General features: G+C 31.4%; 1 protein-coding gene across 7 annotated transcripts in view; it reads left to right on the top strand.

The window, feature by feature from the left end:
* The first annotated feature begins 6,297 nt into the window (after positions 1-6,297).
* Positions 6,298-22,838, top strand: part of LOC130898585 (uncharacterized) — a 137,696-nt gene continuing 121,155 nt past the window's right edge. For 3 of the 7 annotated variants that reach the window (XM_057807988.1, XM_057807987.1, XM_057807989.1), the window contains exon 1: positions 6,304-6,553. The gene's annotated coding sequence lies outside the window, so the exon portion shown is untranslated. Of the gene's footprint in view, positions 6,554-22,838 lie in introns of all 7 variants that reach the window. The other 4 variants (XM_057807986.1, XM_057807983.1, XM_057807985.1 and 1 more) reach the window with 3 other exon arrangements.

Below are 22,838 nucleotides of genomic sequence, written 5' to 3'. Positions count from 1 at the left end.
AACTTTTTGTGTTTTCTTTGCTGGACCAGTTACTTTTGGGATCATCCTCGTATCACTATTCATTTTTGGTTACAACATATTACAACAACGCTCCTAGTAAAAGCAATCAATACTTTGAAATAAATTAGGCAGTAAATCAATAGAAAACTGACATTTACAGAAGTGTGTATTGATGCATAATTCATAAAATTGCGTTCTACAGAAATAGTAATTCATAGGCACGTACGTTTCCATGTTCTTATGTAATTTTTATTTTATTATTCAATAAATACAAGAAAATGTTTCAATACGGCCAAAGTAGTTGTATATGGAGGTAATAATTGGCTGCGAATAACTCGATAATGTCAACTAATGTCAGCTGTCATCATGTCACATGTGTTGACTGGTGATTGTTGTTGTGAGGTTATAATTTCGCGAGGAAACATTTATAATCAACAAATCTATCATAACAGTTTATTGCTTCAAGCAATTGTTTGGTAGCTATCTTCACATATTCGCATTTTGGGAAGAAACGAAGGTACCTGGAAAAAAGATATGCTATTGCCGTAATTTTTAGACAGAGAAAAACTAGTGGATTTGTTGCTGTAGTATTATCTTCTCCTGTATAAGAAATGTACTTTCATTGGGCTCTTGGAGAACTGAATCGATAATGAAGTATCCAGAATTGGAAGCAATACAAGTATTACATCACTCAATTAATCATGCAACTGACATATAGATGGCGCTGCCATTGTCAAAACCATTATGACGTATATGAAGTACCAGCTTTCCAAAGCTTATGTGTAGAATTTCGTGACATTTCGATCAGTCAGAAAAAAGTGATAGTCATTTAAATGTAGCTAATTTTGTTATTTTCAAAATAATTTCGTGTATTAATTTATCGTTGCTTCTTGATGAAAAAAACTGTACGAGCTCAGCAATGGCTTTAAAAGTGTTATCAAGACTCTGCTCCATCGAAAAGAAACATTTGTTATTGGTTTGCTAAATTGAAACGTGGTCGTACAGACACCGATGATGGTGAACGTTCTAGACGTCCAATTGAGAAAGTTACTCCATAAAACATCAAAAAAGTCCAAACTCAGACCATAAATACATCATAAGGCACTGTGTTCACAATTACGCATGAGCATTTGACCATGAGAAAGCTTTTTTCAAAGTGGGTGCAGCGTTTCCGATCAAAAACAACAACATGTTGATGATCCAGAGCAATGTTTGGCCATGTTTAAACGTAACGAATCAGATTTTTTGCATCGATACGTAACAATGGATGAAACATGGATCTATCACTTCAATCCGGAATCGAAACGATCATCATATGAGTGGACTGCATCCGGTGAATCACGTCCAAAGGCACAATAGTCAACTGGGAAGGTTCTAGCTTCATTATTTTGGAATGCGCCTGGAATATTGTTCATCGACTATCTCCAAAAGAAAGAAACAATCAGTAGCCAATTCTGTATAGAGTTGTTGGATCGTTTGAATGCAAATATCAAAGAGAAATGGCCTCATATCTCGTATGTTTCACCAATACAATGCACCGATTCACAAGTCGTTTGTAACGATGATTATATTAAACGAATTACACACCGAATTGCTTCCTCATCCTCCTTATATTCCAGATCTGGCTCCCAGTGACTACTGGCTATTCGCTGATCTCCAAAAAATGCTTGCCAGTAATAAATTCGGCTTAAATCAAGAAAAATTGTTGAAACTCAAGCCTATTTTAAGGCAAAAGACAAATTATTCTACAAGTAGTGCATCTAGAAGTTAGGGAAGAGTTGGATTGATTGTATTGCTCTTGAAGGAGATTACATCGTGTTATGGAAAAAAAATGAAAATTTATTATCCAATGTATAATTTTCACCTAATTTCAAGCTAAAAGTTCAATTGTGGGGCTCTAATTCAATTTAAAAAACAAGATATAAATATACGGAGATTATGACAGTTAAAAGCATATTAATTTATAACCTTGAATATTTTTTAGTAATATATTTATAAATACAGAGTTTACTACAGTTTATGTATTAGAAATCTGTTTAAATACTCAGTTACCAATATTCAAATAAAAAATTTTCACTTTGAAACAATATTAAATCTGAAATATGAAAAGTATAAATCTTTAGAAGAATAGGATTTTTGGACTCAACAATTCGACTAAGTCTTTAGCTGTTACATAAACAAATCCAACTAATGGCGAGTGCTGGTCATTTTTTCTACACTTTCAGTACCACGTGACTTTTATTCGCGCCTTTCCGTGCTATAACTATTCCCTGTAGATTACTAAATTTATTGATATCGTGAGTATTCCGTGGGATTATGATATTGGTAAATACACATGGCAAGTCTTGTTATTTATTCTATACCAAGGCAAATGCAGATCGATTTCTTGAATATTTTATTCATTTGATAAACCCACAGGAATTCAATGTTTTAATTTTGATTCGAGTTAAGTTATACACACACATTAAGCTTAGGAATATTGGGCTAAATTCACTAGTGACAAATACGCTATTAGCGTGGAAGGCAACAGAGCAAGAACATCGTCGTTTGAGAGAGATTTTAGCAGAAACCCAGTAATAAAGAAAGAAAATTACATTACGAGAAGTGATATTACGTTTCTCTACTCTTTTTACACAATTGTCGCCTCATAAATAAAGTTAGAATGGAATAGTGTGCTCGCTGAATTGTACAAAAGAAATTTGTTACGGGGAAAAGCTTATTTTTACTGTAAAAAACCGTTATGAGTTGTATAAAAATTGATATAAATATACTTTAACACGTTAACTGTCAACTATGAAATAAATAAATCACTCAAAGAGATTTTACTAACTACTAAATAATTTATAAACCTTTTTGTATATAAATTTGTATTCAAATTAGTGTTTTTAGTGAAATTGCCTTGGCAGTCGACGTGTTAAAGTACAAAATTCAATATATACGAGTACAATATGGTTGTATTCACAATAAAGAAACCTCGATTGAACTTTACAAAGAACTTTTATTAGAATGAAAAAATTATCCATTACTAAGAAAATTGACAACAATAAATTCTTTTTTTGAGTAATTTTCAACGTATTAAATATAGAATTATAAATAGATCCTTGGAATGTTAGGTATAAAAGCAAATTCTTGAGATATATTACCTTCTAAATTATATTCATAACAAACTTCATTACAAAGTAACCGGAAATTTCGACATAATTGTATAAAAATGCGGGTTTCTTTCATCGCCCTTAAACTACGAGGGTGGTTCAAATATAAACTGGAATTTTGCTATAAACAAGTACAAATATACACTCCAAATATACTTTAAACTTGCCGTGGTACCGAATTCAATATTTACAGTACGGTCGTATTCTAAATTAAGAGACCTCGATTAAAATAGACAGAAAACTTTTCATTAGATTGAAAAAATTATTTATTATTAAGAAAATTGACATATCCTTGTATAAATATCCTTGGAATGTCAAATATAGAAACAAATTCATGGGATGTATCACCTTTCAAATCATATTCGTAACAAACTTCATTACAAAGTAACCAGAGGTTTCGACAAAATCCTGAAAAATGTATGTTTTTACAAATACACCTGTTGGGCCCAAAATTGAGCTATACAGGAATTAAATACAAAAAAATCGAACTCGCTACATACTTTTTGTGAATAGATACGAGGTCTAGTTAACGTATCAATCTCAAAATTCTCGTTAAAGTGAAAAAAACTCTGACTGAGGACTATAAATTGTTGCAAAAGACCTAGCAGGACAATTCTCTATATCGAGCGCGTGTTTTTGAGTGGTGTAAGCGCTTTAGTAAGCGCCGAGTCAGTATTGAAGATGATCAGTGCCCATGTCACACTGTGACTGTTTCATCTCCGGAAACAGTGACCAAAATCAATCAAATTGTGCGCGCAGATCGTCGAATAATCATCCGGATGATTGCCGAGGCTGTAAACTAAAATTTTACACGAGACATTACACATAACAAAAATCTATGCGAAGTTGGTGCCAAAAAATCTGACTCCTGACCAAAAGCTCTTGCGTCAACGGGTCTGCCCAGATTTCTTTGAAAGATAGAAAGGTTAGAAAAAGATCTGATTTGATAGGGACCCGATTTGAGTCGGTGGAAGCGGTAAAGCAAAAAACGGCAAAGCTCCTAAAGGCACTCACCAAAAAAGACTTCCAGCACTGCTTCGATCAATGGAAAAAAACGTATGGAAAGGTGTGTGACGAGGGGATGAGAGTATATTGAAGGGGAGCCTTCGAATGTAGAATAATTTTTATAAAAAAACCCTTTTTCGTAACAAGTCTCGTTATTTAATAACCAGACCTGCTATCGCTATTACATACAGACGGACGGCTGGTTAAAACGCTAGCAATAATAATTTTATCACTAAGATACTTTCATTCACTCTTTACACACGTTTACCACTTTTCCGGAAGCTTTTGGATGCCGTAAAAATCATTCGGCTTTTCACTAAACCGACTACTTCCGCATTGCTTTCGAAATCGGAGTTTGTCTAGTGCCTCTTTCGATTAACCAAATAAATAATAGTCGCACGGTGACAAATAGGGACTATAGCAGGGTATACCAGTGTTTCCCAACTCAATTCGCGGAGACGCGTGCAAACTTTCCAGCGTGTCAATAGCTACTCAAAATTCGAATGTCCTGGCACCCATTTGGCTGTAATTTTTTGTTGTAATTTGTTCAATACCACTTAAGCTGTGTATAACGTATAATGAAGCGTTGCGCAATAGACATTGGTACATCCTTCTCGCCCACTTTTGCGACACTGAAATATTCACGCGTTTATTAATAATTTTGACATGAATTTGAACCACCCTCGTAGTAAATTGTTTATGAACCGAACTGACTAAAGCCAAAATGGGTTTTGTCATTATTCCCAGGTGGCAGTTAGAGTATTACATCCGAGATTCGCTTACTCTTGTTTCACTAATAAATTTAATTGAACTCAATGGAAAATCTCCATTAATCCATTAATTACGCAATAACATGGAATTAGAAGAAATAAACAAGTAATTGTAATTACTATTATGAGTTATAATAGACGCGACAGTCTTATACACACATCTTAAATTCAAAAATTCAAAACTTTTATTTACATCGAACGTCTTTACATATATGGTTATCACAAGCGTGTGAGTTTGTGTATACTATGAGGGAAGTTAAATGTAGAGGCTGTGCGATAAAAAAATTAATTTTGGTTAAAAGTTGAAACTCCAACTGTTTGTATTCATCAAATTGTATAAAAAAATTATTTATACATCCATTGGATGTACGATATTCTTTGTTTATCCTTGAAGGGCATAAACAAATAAATTTGATGGTGTTCCAGCTCTGGAACACGCAACATATAATTGATTATGAGAAAAACACAAATTTTCATTGTTTGACCTTGTGACTTAAGACATAGAAAATGACAAGCGAATTGGAAATTGGTGAACTATTGATTGGTATAGGTGAATCTGAAGGAATCCTTGGGATCCGTGGTAAAAGTACAACTTCACCTTGAAGTAGTGGATTCAAGAATGTTACCCATGGTTTTTTTATGACAAATCGCGTACCATTACACAATTTCGGAGCGTTCAAATTTCGAAGCAAAATTATAGGTGAGCCAATCTTCAATATCAAATTATGTGATGGCTTTTTAGTAAATCCAGCGAATTCAAAAACTCTACAGGATAGTTGACTACTAAGTAACAGAAATGAAGAGATTTGTTTTATTGAATTTTAAATAAATAATGTGTAAATTTATATTTTTAAATTAAAAAAATGTTTAATATTGTGCTAAAAAATCAATTAGATACAAAAATATATTTATAGGTTAGGATAATTGTTGATCCAATGTAAAAAATTCGAAGATCAACTACAACAACAATTTATAAATAAATAATAATGCATTGGAGCAAATTTTACATCTAAATCATTCTCAAATCCTCCGGAATAGACACAAAAAATTCCTTTAAATCAGTTTAGCCGTTTATATAAATAGTTTTGCAAGACTTACATACAAAAAAAATTCCCAGTTTTCCCAATATTGCAAAGTTAGAACATTTTAACAAAACTAGTACTAATAACATTAAAAAAATAAGCCGTAGTTTAAGTTTTTTGGTTTTACAACTGGTCTAAACTTACTTGTCCTAATGTCAGATATATCGAAGCTTATCAGTTCTTATTAAAACTATAACCTAAAAATATCGTAATAATTGTAAAAGGTCCGCAGCGTTACATCCATAATAATTTTACTTTTTCAATTGAATCGTCGCGATGCATATTACACGGCGTCGACGCTATCACGCTACGTACCTGTAAGACCGACCAGTTCCGCCGCGGCGCTCGTGAATAATAGGTCATATATTTCTGCCGAATATTTGCCAAATATAATAAAAACTAAAATTGTCATGATGAAAAAGCACTTTGAAAAGGATTAACTAACCAATTAGTAAATTACGATCGGAAAAAATCAGTTGGAATACGATCAGTTTTTTTTTGTGTTAGTTATGTATTATTCAAATTTCCTGGGAAGTTGAGTAAGGTAATAATTAGTTTTTATAATAATTATGCAGTAATAATACTTCATTAATTATATAACTAATAAATTGAATAATAAAATGTAGTCATAGTTGATCAAATTTATTTCAAAGTTAATAAAGATAAATTTCAACAAAATATTTCTATCTGGATATTAATTTACTTCATTCTGTTTGTTATTTATACCAGGTATGCTATTGAAAAGTTATTTATTTTTAGGCTAATATACACAAGAATGTTTTGAATGTTTTCTTCAAATATTTATTTACATCACCCCGTAGCTCAAGGGTCAACTAATGGGTGTAAAAACATATATAAAACAGTTAAAAATTGAACAATTTAAGTTAAATAGTATATTTAGATAAATTGTAAATCATATAGTAAACAGGAAGATACTAAAATAACTATTTTAGATAATTGTTGAATGTTGATTCTGCCGAATACAAATAAAGAGAAAATTTTTTTATCGTACTAGACTTAGTGCGACAAATAGTTCTGCATATGACAATGATATTGATTGGTTCTATATGAAGGTGAAAACTACTGAAAAATAGAATAAAGAATAGAACCGAATCGTAACCCAACAAATATGTATTCTTAGAAGACTTAGTAATTCTAGACACGCAATTTTGTTGATTAATATTAACAATTAATTAATAACTATTAAATACGTACGTCTAGTCGCTAAATCATCAATATTACAGCTTTGTCACAATTTTTCGAGATGTTACTTGTAGTAGATTTAAATTACATACAGTACCGATCAAAGTGCGATTAAAATTTCTGTCCAACTTAATCGGGTACAGATCGTGTGAATCTTTACTTTCACTACATTCTTTATTTCCAATTCTTTCAAATGCTCTTTGCATTTTCCGTAAATATCTATTTAGGTATCGTTCTTCAAAATCCCTTCAATTTTATCAGGTCTTCAGGCGCTTAAAACATCCTCAAACCATCACCGAACCTCTGCCGTGTTTTACAGTCGAGATTAAGCATGGAAGTAGCATCCGTTCTTTTTTTGATCTGCGCACAAACATTCTTTTCTTCAACCTAACCTCAAACTTTGACTCATCATTCCATACCACTCTTTCTTACTTTTCACACGTTCCATTTTTATGTTATTCAGCCCATGTAATTTTATTTTGATGTCTCTGGGACCATGACATCAATACAATACGTTTATCTTCAGTGCTTGTGGTTTTCCGAACATATTTTTTCTCCAAAACTCCTGGTGAACGCATTTTGTTTCATATTGTAGTCCACGAGACGTCTGGGTGTTTTTAATTCGAAGGCAATGCAACTTTTGTCTAGGTAATGAAGAGTTTTATCCATTTTAGAATTTACAAGGATGAATTTGCTAGAACGAAAACAATTCGTAAAGGAACTTTGTCACTAATCAAAATTCCAAAAGTAAAAGTAAACAATTTCCTAATCTCAAAATATATTCAATATTTTGTGGAGATTTCAACCATGAAAATAACAAAGCTAAGTTAAGTAAACGTAAGTGCATCAACGGCAATAATTATATCTGTTGCTGCGTTGCTTTTGGAGTCAGATTAGCTAGATAATTATACAGGAAAACAAAAAATTAGTTGAGAATGGATGAAGAAACTCATTTCTCTCTAAAATTGCAACTTACACGCAATAAAAGTGGCACTAAATCGATAAAATTTCAAGTGCGAGATGTTGCATGGAACTATCAGCTAAACTTCATCCGCGCATGCTTTTGATCAAGGAATATCGCTTTTTGCATTGCATTGCACGTTGTATTGGCGTATTAAGCGGCGTTTATTCTTAAAAGTATTGAACACACTACGTTCCCGTTCACAGGACTAAACTACAATCATAATAATCATTTGTTAATAACAAAATGAATATGATATCAACTTCTAATAAGTAAACAAATAAAAGCGAAGTACCAACATTCTTATAAATGTCAATTTTAATTTTCTAAGAATACGAAATGTGTCATTAGTTAGTTGTGGTTAACATTATGTATTCGTCTGTTGAATAATGACATCTTTATTCACTACAAAAAGACGGTTCATTCCAACAACTCTCATATGTTTATTCACTGTCACAATTTTGATGAAATAGTTATTTTCGCTTACCACCGAGAGCTCTACCACCTAGATGGAAGATTGATTACCTTATGTGTCCCAAACAAGTATGATTAATTTTCAAAAGTTAACATAAGATCTTTCCATCATAACCGCGATACTTTACGTTGATTTGCACTTGATTTGATTTGCATCGAAATGTATTTGATTCTGTAGACTTCTACACACATTTGTCTAATTTTACTCATCTATTATCTATTATTTGGATAATGAACATTTTCTTCTGATGCAGCAATCAATTTCATAAAACAGACAATTTTTTATAGTCACCTGTTAAACCTCACACACCTTTTAAGCATAGATAACTGACATACTTTAGATCTATTAGTAAATTGTATCATTAATTGAAATATTCTGTGGGTGATGGACTTGCTTTCAAGCCTTTTTCTTTCTTACAAACACACACACACAATATAAAAAACATTGTTTTTATGGCCTGAGTAGATATTTCGCATTACCTAATTTAAACGTGTCGTGTAAATTAGACATGGAACAATTCACTTGACTTGAGTCAGTGAGGAATTATTTTTCACTTATTACAATTATTATAATATCTGTAGATCATTGGTACACTTAATTTCAATAGTAATGATCACTCAATAAGTGACTAACTAAGAAAACACATTTTCTTTTCCTAAAAATCGATTTATAACCTTCTTCAAGAGCAATACAATCATTCCAATGCTTCACTAGCTTCTTGATGCTGTGCTTGTGGAAGAATTTGTCTTTTGCCTCTAAATAGGCTTCAGTTTCAGCAATTTGGGCTGAATTCCTCACCAGCGAGCGTTTTTTTGAGATCAGCGAATAGCCAGTAGTCAATGTGGGCCAGATCTAGTCTATATGGTGGTTCAGGAAGCAATTCGAAGTGTACTTCGTTCAATTCAATCATCGTTGGCATCGACACACGACATATGAGACCGTTTTTCTTTCATTTTTGTATTCAATCGATGCAAAAACTCTATGTAATATTCGCTATTGAATGTTTATCACTTTTGAAGATAGTCGATAAACAATATTCAATGCGCATCCTAAAATACTGACACCATAACCTTCCCAGCTGATTGTTGTACCTTTGGATAATTAGGACGTGGTTCACAGACTGCAGACCACATAGACGATGATCGTTTTGATTCCGAAGTGGAGCGATGGATCCATGTTTCATCCATTGTCACATATCGACGCAAAAAATCTGATTTATTACGTGTCAACATCGCCAAACACTGCTAATAACCACCTCAATTGGACTACCAGAACGTTCACCATCATAGGCGTCTGTACGACCACGTTTAAATTCAGCAAACCAATAACAAATAATTTTTCCCATGGAGCAGAGTCTAGACACTTTTTAAGCTATTGCTGAGCTTGATAGTTTTTTTTTCATCTAGAAGCAATGATAAATTAACACAAGAAATTGTTTTGAATCCATTGTTTTGAAAATAACGGAAGTACCTTCAATTAAATGGCTGTAACTTTTTTTGTGACTAACGAAATGTCATGAAATTTCACACATAGTCTTTTGGCTTTTATACTTCATAAACGTCACATGGATTTGACAATGGCAGCGCCATCTGTATGTCAATCATACGACTTAGTATGTGATGTAATACATGTCACACTTTTCAATATAGAAATAATACTATGTTTGAAATGACATCACACAATTATTAAATACAAATTTTGTAGTATAAAATTCCAGTTCTTGTTTTATCATCGTTTTCATGTAACGCAATCCTTGAGAATTTAAATTTTTCCCTCACAATGTTGCGGATGACATCGCTCCATAAACGTCTGTTTGTTATTTTCTTACGATAAGATTTCTTACCAATTCCACCACCCTCTTATTTTTACGAGTATCTTTACCTCTGGGAATAATCTAAATGTTCATATATCAGAAACTTTATTTAATTTTAACTGTTTCTTAGCTTCACTTTTTTTCTTTCGTATGCAGCTTATAATATTGCGTATCTTCATCATCTTCTCATTTTTCCTTTTGCCCTTTTTTATCATTCATTTACCTATTTCCTCCCTTTTGTTGTTTTATTCATTTCTAATTATATTTACAGATATTTAGTTTCATTCCCTTTATTCTACGTCTTCTGATAGGTTCATATTTCCACATTTCATTGAAATATGCGAGAATAATCATCTAATTAACGAATTGCAATTTCTACCGAGGTTTATATGAGAATTGTTCGAAATCCTTGGAGTTCATTGTAGCTGCGAGCGAGAAATGAACTGAAAGACATTTTGTTTGTACACAAATCGATAAGTATAGAAGGGAGGTTTGTAGGTTGGTTTTTCTACAATTCACAATCGATATGATTAATATTAGATAAACAGTTTGTTGTTGTACAAGGGAGAACAATATTAGATTTTAATAGAAGTAGAAAAAGTAATATAGCAAAAGTTTTCGCTAGCTGAAACTGTTTATTATCTATCGAATTCAAGGTGGAGAAAACATTAAATTCTTCAAATATAATGTTATAAAACTATCAACGAAAGCTTGTATCATTTGATAATAAAAATTATGTTTGAAGAAATATCAAGTATATTTGATTATGAAAATTTAGCAAATTTAAAGTTGTAATAAAGGAAAAATCTTTCTATTTTTATTGAATGTTTATAAATCTTCTTAGTTCGTGGCTTACTCTGCTATGCATTTCATTAAATCTGGGAAAAACTTGATGACAGTGAAGAAAAATTACGATGAAGAGTATGTTGAAGAATTATTAGTTATTATAGTGTGAAAATGGGGAAATTAGATCCGATTTGCGACCATGTACATCAACTAAAGAGAAAAAAATAATTTCTAAACAAAAAAATTAGTTTTTGGTCAATACCTATTCATTTATCTAAAAAGGTTTCCGGTAAGCTATTTTTTTAATTTTGAGAACAGAAAGTAATCGAAAAGGGCTATATTAATTGAGAATAGTGTGTGAAGCTAGTATATTATTCATTGTCAATCGAAATAGAACGTTTATTTCGTTAATGGAACAAGTTTTCTTCTTTGTTAGGTTTTTACAAGAAATAAATCAATTAGTTTTCATATTGTTTCCAAAAAATGTACAACACAATAGAAATCGGAAGTTCTATTTTCATAGCTCAAATTCTTTGTGTCTTTATGATTTCATATCAAACAGTGTTAACAATGCTTGAAGAATCCATCTTTCGAATAATAATCCTTCCCTTAATCAACTCTACTTCTCACTATTGACTTTCCGACGACAACTTGTTCGTGTTTCGTAGAGGGAAACCGTCGTTTACGTATGAATGGAACAATTGAATAATAGCGTTTGCTGTAATATTTTAGATATAGTATCACGCAATCGAATAACTTCAGGAATTTTTGGTTTTATCCAACAAAAATCGTCATTTTGATGATTAGATCCAATAACGAAATTTAGTACCTTAATATTTCTAGTTTTATATTATGAAACTAGAAGACTAATTTTCAGTTATGGTTTGATAAGTAATTAAAGACTTTTCTTTTATTCTTTTATTTAAAGAACAGTTTTGGATGTATGTGTTAACAACGTCAATCGGAAAAATTACCTGATTAACTGATTATAATTATTTATAATTGTACTTTATCAAAATATTTTGACTCTGTATGGTCTATATTATGTTTGAATTATATCTATAAAATATGACAATATGTTATTCAAAAAGTGTCACTTTCAAATTAGAATAAACTCAAAAAGGAGTTTTGAATTTAATATTTGTACAAAATACGCAGTAAATATGATGAATTTTCATACGATTATTTACTTAAGATCCATGTATTTCAAACACTCTATGTCATTAATTCATATTTTGAGAAAAGTTTGAACTAGTTTGCGAATGTAATTGACTTAGTGGGATTTATTAGGTATATTTGTTGTAATAGAACGCATCAACATTCATATTGGTTCCAAACTATAAGAAAGTGTCAAAAAGCATCAGAAAATCCTCAAGACAGTTTCTAAGTTTGAATCCGTTTGCTAACAAACTTAATTGCTTAAGTGAGATGTATTCGCAATTCTTGATCTTGATGGATGCTTGATTAATAACTTTGTTATCAGCTCATGAAAAACTATAGGAAAAATAACTTAAAATCTTGAAATATGTCCACGGTGATAATATGGGAACCTGGAAGACTGTTTATAAGTTTGAATTCGACTGCTAACGAACTTAATTGTTTAAGTGAGATGTATTCGCAATTCTGGATCTTGATGGATGCTTGATTAATAACTTTTTATCAGCTCATGAAAAACTATAGGAAAAATAACTTAAAATCTTAAAATATGTCCACGGTGATGATATGGAAACATGGAAGACTGTTTGTAAGTTTGAATTCGATTGCTAACGAACTTAATTGTTTAAGTGAGATGTATTCGCAATTCTGGATCTTGATGGATGCTTGATTAATAATTTTGTTATCAGCTCATGAAAAACTATAGGAAAAATAACTTAAAATCTTAAAATATGTCCACGGTGATAATATGGGAACCTGGAAGACTGTTTATAAGTTTGAATTCGACTGCTAACGAACTTAATTGTTTAAGTGAGATGTATTCGCAATTCTGGATCTTGATGGATGCTTGATTAATAACTTTGTTATCAGCTCATGAAAAACTATAGGAAAAATAACTTAAAATCTTAAAATATGTCCACGGTGATAATATGGGAACCTGGAAGACTGTTTGTAAGTTTGAATTCGACTGCTAACGAACTTAATCGTTTAAGTGAGATGTATTCGCAATTCTGGATCTTGATGGATACTTGATTAATAACTTTGTTATCAGCTCATGAAAAACTATAGGAAAAATAACTTAAAATCTTAAAATATGTCCACGGTGATGATATGGAAACCTGGGAGACTGTTTGTAACTTTGAATTCGACTGCTAACGAACTTAATTGTTTAAGTGAGATGTATTCGCAATTCTGGATCTTGATGGATACTTGATTAATAACTTTGTTATCAGCTCATGAAAAACTATAGGAAAAATAACTTAAAATCTTAAAATATGTCCACGGTGATAATATAGGAACCTAGAAGACTGTTTATAAGTTTGAATTCGACTGCTAACGAACTTAATTGCTTAAGTGAGATGTATTCGCAATTCTGGATCTTGATGGATACTTGATTAATAACTTTGTTATCAGCTCATGAAAAACTATAGGAAAAATAACTTAAAATCTTAAAATATGTCCACGGTGATGATATGGAAACCTGGGAGACTGTTTGTAAGTTTGAATCCGATTGTTAACGAACTTAATTGTTTAAGTGAGATGTATTCGCAATTCTGGATCTTGATGGATACTTGATTAATAACTTTGTTATCAGCTCATGAAAAACTATAGGAAAAATAACTTAAAATCTTAAAATATGTCCACGGTGATAATATGGGAACCTGGAAGACTGTTTGTAAGTTTGAATCCGATTGTTAACGAACTTAATTGTTTAAGTGAGATGTATTCGCAATTCTGGATCTTGATGGATACTTGATTAATAACTTTGTTATCAGCTCATGAAAAACTATAGGAAAAATAACTTAAAATCTTAAAATATGTCCACGGTGATAATATGGGAACCTGGAAGACTGTTTGTAAGTTTGAATTCGACTGCTAACGAACTTAATCGTTTAAGTGAGATGTATTCGCAATTCTGGATCTTGATGGATACTTGATTAATAACTTTGTTATCAGTTCATGAAAAACTATAGGAAAAATAACTTAAAATCTTAAAATATGTCTACGGTGATAATATGGGAACCTGGAAGACTGTTTGTAAGTTTGAATCCGATTGTTAACGAACTTAATTGTTTAAGTGAGATGTATTCGCAATTCTGGATCTTGATGGATACTTGATTAATAACTTTGTTATCAGCTCATGAAAAACTATAGGAAAAATAACTTAAAATCTTAAAATATGTCCACGGTGATAATATGGGAACCTGGAAGACTGTTTGTAAGTTTGAATTCGACTGCTAACGAACTTAATCGTTTAAGTGAGATGTATTCGCAATTCTGGATCTTGATGGATACTTGATTAATAACTTTGTTATCAGCTCATGAAAAACTATAGGAAAAATAACTTAAAATCTTAAAATATGTCCACGGTGATGATATGGAAACCTGGGAGACTGTTTGTAACTTTGAATTCGACTGCTAACGAACTTAATTGTTTAAGTGAGATGTATTCGCAATTCTGGATCTTGATGGATACTTGATTAATAACTTTGTTATCAGCTCATGAAAAACTATAGGAAAAATAACTTAAAATCTTAAAATATGTCCACGGTGATAATATAGGAACCTAGAAGACTGTTTATAAGTTTGAATTCGACTGCTAACGAACTTAATTGTTTAAGTGAGATGTATTCGCAATTCTGGATCTTGATGGATACTTGATTAATAACTTTGTTATCAGCTCATGAAAAACTATAGGAAAAATAACTTAAAATCTTAAAATATGTCCACGGTGATGATATGGAAACCTGGGAGACTGTTTGTAACTTTGAATTCGACTGCTAACGAACTTAATTGTTTAAGTGAGATGTATTCGCAATTCTGGATCTTGATGGATACTTGATTAATAACTTTGTTATCAGCTCATGAAAAACTATAGGAAAAATAACTTAAAATCTTAAAATATGTCTACGGTGATAATATGGGAACCTGGAAGACTGTTTGTAAGTTTGAATCCGATTGTTAACGAACTTAATTGTTTAAGTGAGATGTATTCGCAATTCTGGATCTTGATGGATACTTGATTAATAACTTTGTTATCAGCTCATGAAAAACTATAGGAAAAATAACTTAAAATCTTAAAATATGTCCACGGTGATAATATAGGAACCTAGAAGACTGTTTATAAGTTTGAATTCGACTGCTAACGAACTTAATTGCTTAAGTGAGATGTATTCGCAATTCTGGATCTTGATGGATACTTGATTAATAACTTTGTTATCAGCTCATGAAAAACTATAGGAAAAATAACTTAAAATCTTAAAATATGTCCACGGTGATAATATGGGAACCTGGAAGACTGTTTGTAAGTTTGAATTCGACTGCTAACGAACTTAATCGTTTAAGTGAGATGTATTCGCAATTCTGGATCTTGATGGATACTTGATTAATAACTTTGTTATCAGCTCATGAAAAACTATAGGAAAAATAACTTAAAATCTTAAAATATGTCCACGGTGATGATATGGAAACCTGGGAGACTGTTTGTAACTTTGAATTCGACTGCTAACGAACTTAATTGTTTAAGTGAGATGTATTCGCAATTCTGGATCTTGATGGATACTTGATTAATAACTTTGTTATCAGCTCATGAAAAACTATAGGAAAAATAACTTAAAATCTTAAAATATGTCTACGGTGATAATATGGGAACCTGGAAGACTGTTTGTAAGTTTGAATCCGATTGTTAACGAACTTAATTGTTTAAGTGAGATGTATTCGCAATTCTGGATCTTGATGGATACTTGATTAATAACTTTGTTATCAGCTCATGAAAAACTATAGGAAAAATAACTTAAAATCTTAAAATATGTCTACGGTGATAATATGGGAACCTGGAAGACTGTTTGTAAGTTTGAATCCGATTGTTAACGAACTTAATTGTTTAAGTGAGATGTATTCGCAATTCTGGATCTTGATGGATACTTGATTAATAACTTTGTTATCAGCTCATGAAAAACTATAGGAAAAATAACTTAAAATCTTAAAATATGTCCACGGTGATAATATGGGAACCTGGAAGACTGTTTGTAAGTTTGAATTCGACTGCTAACGAACTTAATCGTTTAAGTGAGATGTATTCGCAATTCTGGATCTTGATGGATACTTGATTAATAACTTTGTTATCAGCTCATGAAAAACTATAGGAAAAATAACTTAAAATCTTAAAATATGTCCACGGTGATGATATGGAAACCTGGGAGACTGTTTGTAACTTTGAATTCGACTGCTAACGAACTTAATTGTTTAAGTGAGATGTATTCGCAATTCTGGATCTTGATGGATACTTGATTAATAACTTTGTTATCAGCTCATGAAAAACTATAGGAAAAATAACTTAAAATCTTAAAATATGTCCACGGTGATAATATAGGAACCTAGAAGACTGTTTATAAGTTTGAATTCGACTGCTAACGAACTTAATTGCTTAAGTGAGATGTATTCGCAATTCTGGATCTTGATGGATACTTGATTAATAACTTTGTTATCAGCTCATGAAAAACTATAGGAAAAATAACTTAAAATCTTAAAATATGTCCACGGTGATGATATGGAAACCTGGGAGACTGTTTGTAACTTTGAATTCGACTGCTAACGAACTTAATTGTTTAAGTGAGATGTATTCGCAATTCTGGATCTTGATGGATACTTGATTAATAACTTTGTTATCAGCTCATGAAAAACTATAGGAAAAATAACTTAAAATCTTAAAATATGTCCACGGTGATGATATGGAAACCTGGGAGACTGTTTGTAACTTTGAATTCGACTGCTAACGAACTTAATTGTTTAAGTGAGATGTATTCGCAATTCTGGATCTTGATGGATACTTGATTAATAACTTTGTTATCAGCTCATGAAAAACTATAGGAAAAATAACTTAAAATCTTAAAATATGTCTACGGTGATAATATGGGAACCTGGAAGACTGTTTGTAAGTTTGAATCCGATTGTTAACGAACTTAATTGTTTAAGTGAGATGTATTCGCAATTCTGGATCTTGATGGATACTTGATTAATAACTTTGTTATCAGCTCATGAAAAACTATAGGAAAAATAACTTAAAATCTTAAAATATGTCCACGGTGATAATATAGGAACCTAGAAGACTGTTTATAAGTTTGAATTCGACTGCTAACGAACTTAATTGCTTAAGTGAGATGTATTCGCAATTCTGGATCTTGATGGATACTTGATTAATAACTTTGTTATCAGCTCATGAAAAACTATAGGAAAAATAACTTAAAATCTTAAAATATGTCTACGGTGATAATATGGGAACCTGGAAGACTGTTTGTAAGTTTGAATTCGACTGCTAACGAACTTAATTGTTTAAGTGAGATGTATTCGCAATTCTGGATCTTGGTGGATGTTTGATTAATAACTTTGTTATCAGCTCATGAAAAACTATAGGAAAAATAACTTAAAATCTTAAAATATGTCCACGGTGATGATATGGAAACATGGAAAACTATTTGTAAGTTTGAATCCGATTGTTAACGAACTTAATTGCTTAAGTGAGATGTATTAGCAATGTCTACAGTGGAATATGGACCCTGAAAAAGGAATTAAAAATAATTTTAGTTTCAAGATATAAATGGAAGTCAAACAAGAACACAAAATGTTCACAGTAACTCTATATAAAACTGCAAGTTTAAACTCGTCTGCTAACGTGGATAGTTGCTTAAGTGAGATTAAGTATTCGCAATGTCTGGATCTTGAAGAACGCTTAAATAATAATTTTGGTTTCAACTCAATAAAAACTATGAAAAAAGAACATAAATTCTTGAAGTATATCCACGGTTGTGATGTGGAAACTTCGAAGACTGTTTGTAGTTGCTGCAGTTAGATGTATTAGCAATGTCTGACTTAGAACATAGATATTTAACAACTCATTAACATATAATTCAGTTTCAAGCCGTATGAAATTGTGAGTGAATAGATTTCACGAAGAAAATATGATAATCAATCGTAATTCCATGAAAATTAACTAATCTGGAAGTTTTAAGTACATGAAACATATTTAATTAATGATGAATTGCTTAAATAGATTTTTAAAATGTTGTCCATTTGATCTCTGAAGAGTGGCACATTAGATAAAGTAATTATTTTACTTCTGAATAGTATGGTAAATATGGATTCTGTTAGTGATAAATATCCAGAATTTCAATGGTAATTTCGTCAGATAACGGTTGACGAATCAATCAAAATACGACGACAGATACCAGCTGTCTGAAAAGAAATATAAAAAACAGCGTGAAGAGGAAAATGCGTCAATTTTTTTCTCTAAAGTTCTGTTGACACTTTCGGGATGATATATATGAAAGACCAACCTCGGTATTCCACCGGGAAGGACCATATATATTATCGGCATCTGTTAACCTTATAGAAAACGACAGAATATATATAAGTGAAAGTTTTGCCAGGTGATTTAGAAGTTGGGAATATAAGGTTAAGAATCAATAGAAACAAAATTAATGTTTACCAGCCGGACTAACCGAAATGTCTATCAGAGAGAGTTATAACTGTTTATTCTGTCTTGATACAATAAGTGGCAAAAATATAGATATAAAAAAGTTATCTCTACAACTGACATAAATAAAGATCAATTATTACTACGAGGGTAGGACAGTATAAAAATACTTGTAAGTTACACAATCCAATCAAATCTCTCTCCATACTGTATAGAGATTTTAAAAATAAGAAATAGTTACTGAATTCGTAGCCTAATTCCTTATTAACATGGTTCTTGTCCAAATGCGGTTGAACTTATTTCAAATTCTAATTGAATTGACCCAGTAAATTTGATTCAGTTGTATGATGCCCAAAAAGTTTGGCATTTTTCGTGCTAATACAGCTGAAATCAATAAATTACAAAAATCAATTAAATACCTCAACTTAGGCAAACTTTTACATGACAAATTCCTGCTAATGAGCTAGAAAATACAATTAAAAAAACGATTCTGATCCTTATAAGGAAGAGAATAAGTTTTTTAAAGGATAGAAGACACTACAATTTGAAGAAGAAACTGTAGTAAAAAAGTAGAAAATCCTGTAGGCGGTTTACATACAAAAAGTCTTGTATGGAAAAAACCATCGATGGAAGTTACGAGATAACCAAAATGATTGAGATGCTTAACTAGGGTTGTAACACCACGGATTTAGACCGATATACAGATGGATAGAATGTTGTCCTTGAAAGTGAATTTTCCCACCATTCATATTTTGGATAGTAGGATATCCTTCAGCTAGACGATTATAATCCTTCGAAGGTTTCTTAAAGTCCTCAAACGATATTCTTATTGATAAGTTCTAAAGTTTGGAGAAACAGAAAATTTGGGAAGGCTCAATTAATGGTAGTTAAAGTTTTAGTAGCCACAAACATGTTTTTGTAATCACTAAAATCGTTCAGCAGATTGTGCAGCTTTTTTATTCGCAATCAATTGACAAAAATAAAATTTGACTCAAATTCAGTTCAATATGACCATCAACTGGCGTTCTAAATAAATGAGATCTCGTTTTTCAGTCGACAGAAGACACTATAATTCGAAGAAGAAACTATAGTAAAAAAGTCGAAAATCCTGTAGGCGGTTGACATACAAAAAGTCTTGTATGGTAAAAAACATCGACGTCTAAATTCAATGGAAGTTACGAGATAACCAAAATGATTAAGATGCTCAACTAGGATTGTAACACCACGCAGTTAGATCGATATAAAGTTTTATAGAATATTTTTTATTTAAAAGTTAATTCACTATTAAGCCACGTAGTTTTGGAGACAGTTCTTGCTAAACTCATATTTTAGTTAGCAGAATATCCTTCAGCTAAACGGTCCTCAAATGAAATTCTTTATATAAGTTTAAAAGTTTGTAGAAAAAAGGTTCAATTCATGGTATTTAACATGTTTATTAGATTGCGTGAATTTTTTATTCACAATTAATCGATAAAAATCCAATGTGTCTCAAATTCAGTTCGTTATGATCATCAACCGGAGATCTAAATACATAAGATCTCGTATTATGTCGAGAATCTCATCAGTTCTGGTATTTAAATGCTTTTTGAGGCGGAATTTATCTTACATCAACTCCAGTTCTTTTGAAAATACCTGAGAATAGCTCCTGATGTGAAACACACTTCCAAATATGGTTTTCCATTGACCTCGCACAATTTACCGGCTCAATCAAGTTCAAATTCATACTAAAAATGTATCGCATGTCCTTCTGTCACGTGATTACCATGTTGTCGTATCGAACTTTAGGTTACGAATCTCATCACACTATCCACTCCTCGTAAGTGAAGATATATAAGCTGTTATAGTTTCCATATAATACCCTGGGGTGTTATGGATATGGAAGTTGAATTTTTATTAAAAAAAAATTATCGAGCTACAGGTTAAATGTATTCATGTATTATTTTTTTTGTGTTGTACAAAACTGTGTGCAGTTATCAGTTTGTACTAATTTTTCACAGTTATTTATCGAAACTTCCGTCTATTTGGAATACCTTTTTTTTGTGTTGTACAAAACTGTGTGCAGTTATCAGTTTGTACTAATTATTCACAGTTATTTATCGAAACTTCCGTCTATTTGGAATACCTTTTTTTTGTGTTGTACAAAACTGTGTGCAGTTATCAGTTTGTACTAATTATTCACAGTTATTTATCGAAACTTCCGTCTATTTGGAATACCTTTTTTTTGTGTTGTACAAAACTGTGTGCAGTTATCAGTTTGTACTAATTTTTCACAGTTATTTATCGAAACTTCCGTCTATTTGGAATACCTTTTTTTTGTGTTGTACAAAACTGTGTGCAGTTATCAGTTTGTACTAATTATTCACAGTTATTTATCGAAACTTCCGTCTATTTGGAATACCTTTTTTTGTGTTGTACAAAACTGTGTGCAGTTATCAGTTTGTACTAATTTTTCACAGTTATTTATCGAAACTTCCGTCTATTTGGAATACCTTTTTTTGTGTTGTACAAAACTGTGTGCAGTTATCAGTTTGTACTAATTTTTCAGTTATTTATCGAAACTTCCGTCTATTTGGAATACCTTTTTTTGTGTTGTACAAAACTGTGTGCAGTTATCAGTTTGTACTAATTTTTCAGTTATTTATCGAAACTTCCGTCTATTTGGAATACCTTTTTTTGTGTTGTACAAAACTGTGTGCAGTTATCAGTTTGTACTAATTTTTCACAGTTATTTATCGAAACTTCCGTCTATTTGGAATACCTTTTTTTGTGTTGTACAAAACTGTGTGCAGTTATCAGTTTGTACTAATTTTTCACAGTTATTTATCGAAACTTCCGTCTATTTGGAATACCTTTTTTTGTGTTGTACAAAACTGTATGCAGTTATCAGTTTGTACTAATTTTTCACAGTTATTTATCGAAACTTCCGTCTATTTGGAATACCTTTTTTTGTGTTGTACAAAACTGTGTGCAGTTATCAGTTTGTACTAATTTTTCACAGTTATTTATCGAAACTTCCGTCTATTTGGAATACCTTTTTTTTGTGTTGTACAAAACTGTGTGCAGTTATCAGTTTGTACTAATTTTTCAGTTATTTATCGAAACTTCCGTCTATTTGGAATACCTTTTTTTGTGTTGTACAAAACTGTGTGCAGTTATCAGTTTGTACTAATTTTTCAGTTATTTATCGAAACTTCCGTCTATTTGGAATACCTTTTTTTGTGTTGTACAAAACTGTGTGCAGTTATCAGTTTGTACTAATTTTTCACAGTTATTTATCGAAACTTCCGTCTATTTGGAATACCTTTTTTTTGTGTTGTACAAAACTGTGTGCAGTTATCAGTTTGTACTAATTTTTCACAGTTATTTATCGAAACTTCCGTCTATTTGGAATACCTTTTTTTGTGTTGTACAAAACTGTGTGCAGTTATCAGTTTGTACTAATTTTTCACAGTTATTTATCGAAACTTCCGTCAATTTGGAATACCTTTTTTTGTGTTGTACAAAACTGTGTGCAGTTATCAGTTTGTACTAATTTTTCACAGTTATTTATCGAAACTTCCGTCTATTTGGAATACCTTTTTTTGTGTTGTACAAAACTGTGTGCAGTTATCAGTTTGTACTAATTTTTCACAGTTATTTATCGAAACTTCCGTCTATTTGGAATACCTTTTTTTGTGTTGTACAAAACTGTGTGCAGTTATCAGTTTGTACTAATTTTTCACAGTTATTTATCGAAACTTCCGTCTATTTGGAATACCTTTCGATATATTCATGATAACGTGAAATATTCTGCTCAAATTTGTGATAGTTCGTGCACAAATTTTCATGATAATAATAATATAAGCTTATCCTGTGCCAATTTGTATATGTGTGGGACACGAAACTCATCATTATCAGTCTCTAATCATCATCAAATTAAATTGAATTAATATATTACCTTATCTTTCCTCAATTGAATAAAAAA

The sequence above is a fragment of the Diorhabda carinulata genome, chromosome 10 (genome assembly GCF_026250575.1).
Source record: "Diorhabda carinulata isolate Delta chromosome 10, icDioCari1.1, whole genome shotgun sequence".
Taxonomy (NCBI): Eukaryota; Metazoa; Arthropoda; class Insecta; order Coleoptera; family Chrysomelidae; genus Diorhabda; species Diorhabda carinulata.
This window is presented reverse-complemented; position numbering and strand designations above follow the sequence as displayed.